Genomic DNA, 6,603 nt, shown 5'->3' with positions numbered 1-6,603 from the left:
TACTTCCAAAAAAAATCTTAGGGCCATTGTTGTGGCCAGGGCTCTCAGGGCCATTAGTGCCATGGCTAAGGCAATCAAATTCTGGAAAGGTTAGAGGGGGTACTGGAGCGTTCAGTTCTGCCCAGAGAAGCAGAGTAGATGACTGCTCTTGCACTTCTGAGTGTGGGTCCTGCCAGAATTCACATGAAATCAGATTCCCCACCCTCCATTTAAAATAAATAAATAAATAATAATCAAACAAACATTCTTAGGTGCTAATATTTGTTTGACTGGCAGAGAGCTCGGGGTATGTGTGGAAGGTGCTGGGGACAACCAGGAGAACAGCCCCAAATCTTTTTGTGGGTAGCAAGTAGAGCTCACATTAAACCCCTTCTCTGCCCAAATGCAGGAAGTTGGGTGATGAGGCTGGGGAACCTGCCAGGTGACAGCCCAGATTCACCAGTTGTCATTTCTATGTAGGTTCCCTTGGAAGTCCCAGTTGCTCAGTATGGTGTGAGGGGAACTGTGGCGGTTTTACAACTTTGAAGAAAGACAGACTGGAGTCGTAGGTGGTATAACCCCTCTCTGATAGGGTCAGGGAAAGGTGGGTGATTATTGGGGTGTCCCCCACTCAGCATCAGGGGAGATGTGTGATTAGAGTCTATTCCTGCTGTGACCCAGGAACCTCTTGAAGCTAACTGGCAGAGGGCACAGGGGATGCATGGAGTTTTACAAGGATCCCCTGGGTCAGTTATATGCATAATTCACTAAGAAGTGACATGAGATCTCAGAGAGCCAGTAAGACACTAGTCATCATAAACATTGTGAAATTTAGGTAAGGATAATATGTAAGGCGCTATGTACCTACACTGGAAATTACGACCTTCAGGTCTGAGTTAAAGAAGGTCACTAAACTTTGCTTTTTTCAGACAGGCAGGCAACACTCAGCTGTCTATTTATATGCAAATTTTGTATTCTCTAATTCACCATGGATCCATATCTACATTCTAAGACATCTACTAATCAAGATTAACAAATGAATAAGAGATTACAAAATCTACAAAGAACACACAGCTGAAGGGTGTCCGGTTTATGAATAAAGAAAAGGAGTACTTGTGGCACCTTAGAGACTAACCAATTTATTTGAGCATAAGTTTATGAATGAAGATCAAAGGACTGTATGATATATCTGCAGTTGCAAAGGGACACCCTTGCATCTTTCACCTAGAAAGTAATCTGACAGTGGGTTTGCACCTTGAATAGAAGATCACAGCCAAGCCTGGCTGTACTATGCTGGAAGGCTTTTGGGTGAGCTTTAGCTCTTGGGACATAATGTCCTATTGATTAAATTTAGGCTATGAGTGTTATGATTTTATCTTATCCTTTGTTTCCAATATTTCTGCTTGCTATCATTTGAATCTCTGTACTTTGTTAAATAAACATAGACTTCTTTATAGAGAAAGGAAGTGTAAGTGCTGTATTAAGCAGAACTGCGTTTTGCAATGTAACTGGAAAGACTGGGTTCACTGTCCCTTTGGGAACAGAGGATGTTTTGAAAGTGTCCAGTGGACCAGAGGCTGGACTCTCCAGACAGATCATAGAATATTAGGGTTGGAAGAAACCTCAGGAGGTCATCTAGTCCAATCCCTTGCTCAAAGCAGGACCAACACCAACTAAATCATCCCAGCCAGGGCTGTGTCAAGCTGGGCCTTAAAAACCTCTAAGGATGGAGATTCCGCCACCTCCCTAGGTAACCCATTCCAGTGCTTCTTGTGAAATAGTGTTTCCTAATATCCTAGTGAAATAGTGTTTCTTAATATCCAACCTAGACCTCCCCCCCTGCAACTTGAGACCATTGCTTCTTGTTCTGTCATCTGCCACCACTGAGAACACCCTAGCTCTATCGTCTTTGGAACCCCCCTTCAGGTAGTTGAAGGCTGCTCTCAAATCCCCCCTCACTCTTCTGCAGACTAAATAACCCCAGTGCCCCAGCCCCCTAATCATTTTCATTGCCCTCCGCTTGATTCTCTCCAATTTGTCCACATCCCTTCTGTAGTGGGGGGACCAAAACTTGACGCAATACTCCAGGTGTGGCCTCACCAGTGCCGAATAGAGGGGAATAATCGCTTCCCTCGATCTGCTGGCAATGCTCCTACTAATACAGCCCAATATGCCGTTGACCTTCTTAGGGCACACTGCTGACTCATACCCAGCTTCTCATCCACTATAATCCCCAGATCCTTCTCTGAAGAACAGCTGCTTAGCTAGTTGGTCCCCAGCCTGTTGTGGTGCATGGGATTCTTCCTTCCTAAGTGCAGGACTCTGCACTTGTCCTTGTTGAACGTCATCAGATTTCTTTTGGCCCAATCCTCCAATTTGTCTAGGTCACTCTGGACCCTATCCCTACCCTCCAGCATATCTACCTCTCCCCCTAGCTTAATGTCATTTGCGAACTTGCTGGGATGAATTTCACCCTCATCATCCAGATCATTAATAAAGATGTTGAACAAAACCAGCCCCAGGACCGACCCCTGGGGTGCTCCTCTTGATGCCTACTAGACATCAAGCCATTGATCACTACCTGTTGAGTCTGACAATCTAGCCAGCTTTCTATCCACCTTATAGTCCATTCATCCAATCCATGCTTCTTTAACTTGCTGGCAAGAATACTGTGGGAGACCATATTAAAAGCTTTGCTAAAGTCAAGATATATCACATCCACCGCTTTCCCCATATCCACAGAGCCAGTTATCTCATCATAGAAGGCAATCAGGTTGGTCAGGCATGACTTGCCCTTGGTGAATCCATGTTGACTTGTCCTGATCACCTTCCTCTCCTCCAAGTGCTTCAAAATGGATTCCTTGAGGACCTGCTCCATGATTTTGCCAGGGACTGAAGTGAGGCTGACCAGTCTGTAGTTCCCCAGGTTCTCTCTCTTTCCTTTTTTAAATGTGGGCACTACGTTTGCCTTTTTTCCTATCATCTGGGACCTCCCCCGATCGCCACGAATTTTCAAAGATAATGGCCGATGGCTCTGCAATCACATCAGCCAACTCCCTCAGCACCCTTGGATGCATTAGATCTGGACCCATGGATTTGTGCATGTCCAGCTTTTCTAAATAGTCCTTAACCTGTTCTTTCACCACGGAGGGCTGCTCACCTCCTCCCCATACCATGTTGCCGAGTGCAGCAGTCTGAGAGCAAACCTTGTCTGTGAAGACCAAGGCAAAAAAATCATTGAGTACCTCAGCTTTTCCCACATCATCTGTCACTATGTTGCCTCCCCCGTTCAGTAAGGGTCCCACACTTTCCCTGACCTTCTTCTCGTTGCTAACATACCTGTAGATGCTCAGGGCCTCAAATGTTGGAATATGTCCATCCTTAATCTGTAAAGAGAGCAGGGCTGGCAGAGGCTGAAGGGCCGTGCTTGTGCTCCCCGAGGCTAGAGGTGTCAGGGACTAGACAAGAATTCCTTACTCTAAGGCAAAAAGAAAAGGAGTACTTGTGGCACCTTAGAGACTAACCAATTTATTTGAGCATAAGATTTCGTGAGCTACAGCTCACTTCATCGGATGCATGCTGTGGAAAATACAGAAGATGTTTTTATACACACAGACCATGAAAAAATGGGTGTTTATCACTACAAAAGATTTTCTCTCTCCCCACCCCACTCTCCTGCTGGTAATAGCTTATCTAAAGTGATCACTCTCCTCACAGGAGAGTGGGTTTGGGTGGGGGGGGGGGAGAAAACCTGGATTTGTGCTGGAAATGGCCCACCTTGATTATCATACACATTGTAAGGAGAGTGATCACTTTAGATAAGCTATTACCAGCAGGAGAGTGGGGTGGGGGGAGAGAAAACCTTTTGTAGTGATAAACACTCATTTTTTCATGTTCTGTGTGTATAAAAACATCTTCTGTATTTTCCACAGTATGCATCCGATGAAGTGAGCTGTAGCTCACGAAAGCTTATGCTCAAATAAATTGGTTAGTCTCTAAGGTGCCACAAGTACTCCTTTTCTTTTTGCAAATACAGACTAACATGGCTGTTACTCTGAAACCTGTCATTACTCTAAGGCAGTGGTTCTCAACCTATTTACCATTGTGGGCTGCATAAGTGGCCCACAATGTGTTATGTGGACCACATCCAATATTACCTCTATGGCCCTGAGGATGTCACATGGGCTGCAGCTCTATGCTGACTGGGCCACAAGTGGCCCATGGCCCGCAGGTTGAGAACCACTACTCTAAGGACAAGTGGTAGGGAGGTGCCCCTCTGCCATGTACATTGGCCAAACTGGACAGTCTATACGCAAAAGAATAAATGGACACAAATCAGACGTCAAGAATTATAACATTCAAAACCCAGTCGGAGAACACTTCAACTTCCCTGGACACTCAATTACAGACCTAAAAGTGGCAATTCTTCAACAAAAAAACTTCAAAAACAGACTCCAATGAGAAACTGCAGAACTGGAATTAATTTGCAAACTAGACACCATTAAATTAGGCTTGAATAAAAACTGGCAGTGAATGAGTCCAGAGGCGGCTCTACCAATTTTGCCGCCCCAAGCAGTCGCCGCCGAATTGCTGCTGCCGCCCAAAAGCCTCTGCGGTAGGAAGAGCAGTGGAGCTGCAGGACAAGGAGTGCCGCCCCATTCTGAATGCTGCCCCAAGCACCTGCTTGGAAAGCTGGTGCCTGGAGCTGGCCCTGGATGAGTCATTACAAAAACTAAAAACTATTTCCCCATGCTAATTTTTCCCCTACTGATACTCACACCTTCCTGTTAACTGTTTGAAAAGGGCCATCCTGATTATCGCTACAAAAGTTTTTTTCTCCTGCTGATAATAGTCCACCTTAATTGATTAGTGTCATTACAGTTGGTATGGCAACCCCCATTTTTTCATATTGTGTGTGTGTGTATATATATATATGTATATATAGTGGCAAATTGCCAGCACTACTTTGATGGGTCTCACACTTTCTCTTCTTGGGGAGGGTTCAGGGCACCATTTCTCGCCCCTGAACTGGAGTATTAACTGCCCCACTAGTGTCCTAGAGGAGGGGAGTGAATAGGGAGGGACCTGGGCCCACCCTCTACTCTGGGTCCCAGCCCAAGGGCCCTAGGGATAGCAGTAAACCACTTGAACTTGCGGTTCCTTCCCCTGGGCTACTTCCCTCTCCTGCCCTTCAGCTTGTGGGGCTTCCTGCCCTCCCTCTGCACAAACCAGGTGTCCCTTTACCTAGGGTCTTGGTCTTCTTAGCCCACCACAGCACTTCTCCAAACTCTCCTCTGCTTCCCTCCAAACTGCTCTCTGCTCCAACACCAATCCATTCTGTTTCAACTCCTTCTCCTGTCTGATTGAAGCGGGGGGGGGGGGGGGGGGTTATCAGGTGACTGGCTTCAGGTGCTCTAATTGGCTTCAGCTGCTTTAATTGGCTTCAGGTGCTTTAATTAATCTATAGCAAACTTTCTTCCCTCTACAGGGAATAAGGCTCCCTTCTAACACTCTCCTGCTGGGGCCATTTTCCGATCCTCGGTCTGTTCACGTATCCGGGCGGAGTTCCTCTGGGCGGCGTCCAATGACTCCCTTGACACATTCGAGGAGCGGTGGGCGCTGTCTGAGGTTCTCTGCTCGGTGACCCCGTCCGGTTCCCTCCGCCTGACCCTTTGATTGAGGGGAAGAGTGAGAGACCTCAGCCCCAGCCGTTGCCGCTGTGGATACCATCATCACTGTCACCTAGGAGGGGTCCTATCACACATGGTGTATGTCCCCCCACCCCCAAACTGCCCACCCCACAGCCATGCCCATCTTGTTGGGCACCCTCAGGAGAGGGATAATCGGTGACACTGGGCGTGGCACTAGGTAACTCGAGGGGGTGGAAGACCACGAGTGTCGAGGAAGCCCCCCCGCTCTAGGCCATCAGGTAACTCAGGAGGGTGGAAGACCATGAGTGTCGAGGAAGCCCCCCCTGCTCTGGGCCCAGGCTAGCCTGAACACTTCTCCCTCCTAAAGGCTGCTGTGTTATACCTTGTGTTTGCTTTTGTTTTGTTGCATAGTTTTGCCTTATCCTTTTTGGTGATTCTTTGTAAGTGTTACACAAATAAAACTATTTCTGCTTCAAAAAAACACTCTCCTGCTGGGGCCGTTCTCCGATCCTCGGTCTGTTCACGTATCCGGGCGGAGTTCCTCTGGGTGGCGTCCACAGACTCCCTTGACGCCTTCGAGGAGCGGTGGGCGCTGTCCGAGGTTCTCTGCTCGGTGACCCCATACGGTTCCCTCCATCTGACCTTTTGATTGAGGGGAAGAGCAAGAGACCCCAGCCCCAGCCTTTGCCACTGTGGATACCATCATCACTGTCACCTAGGAGGGGTCCTATCACACGTGGGTGTACGTCCCCCCCACCCCCAAACCGCCCACCCCGCAGCCGTGCCGATCTTGTTGGGCACTCTCAGGAGAGGAATAATCGGTGACACTGGGCGTGGCACTAGGTAACTTGAGGGGGTGGAAGACCACGAGTGTCGAGGAAGCCCCCCCACTCTAGGCCACCAGGTAACTCAGGAGGGTGGAAGACCACGAGTGTCGAGGAAGCCCCCCCGCTCTGGGCCCAGGCTAGCCTGA

This window comes from Lepidochelys kempii, chromosome 10 (assembly GCF_965140285.1).
Source record: "Lepidochelys kempii isolate rLepKem1 chromosome 10, rLepKem1.hap1, whole genome shotgun sequence".
Classification (NCBI taxonomy): Eukaryota; Metazoa; Chordata; order Testudines; family Cheloniidae; genus Lepidochelys; species Lepidochelys kempii.
The sequence above is the reverse complement of the archived record's forward strand: the minus strand, read 5'-3'. Positions refer to the sequence as shown.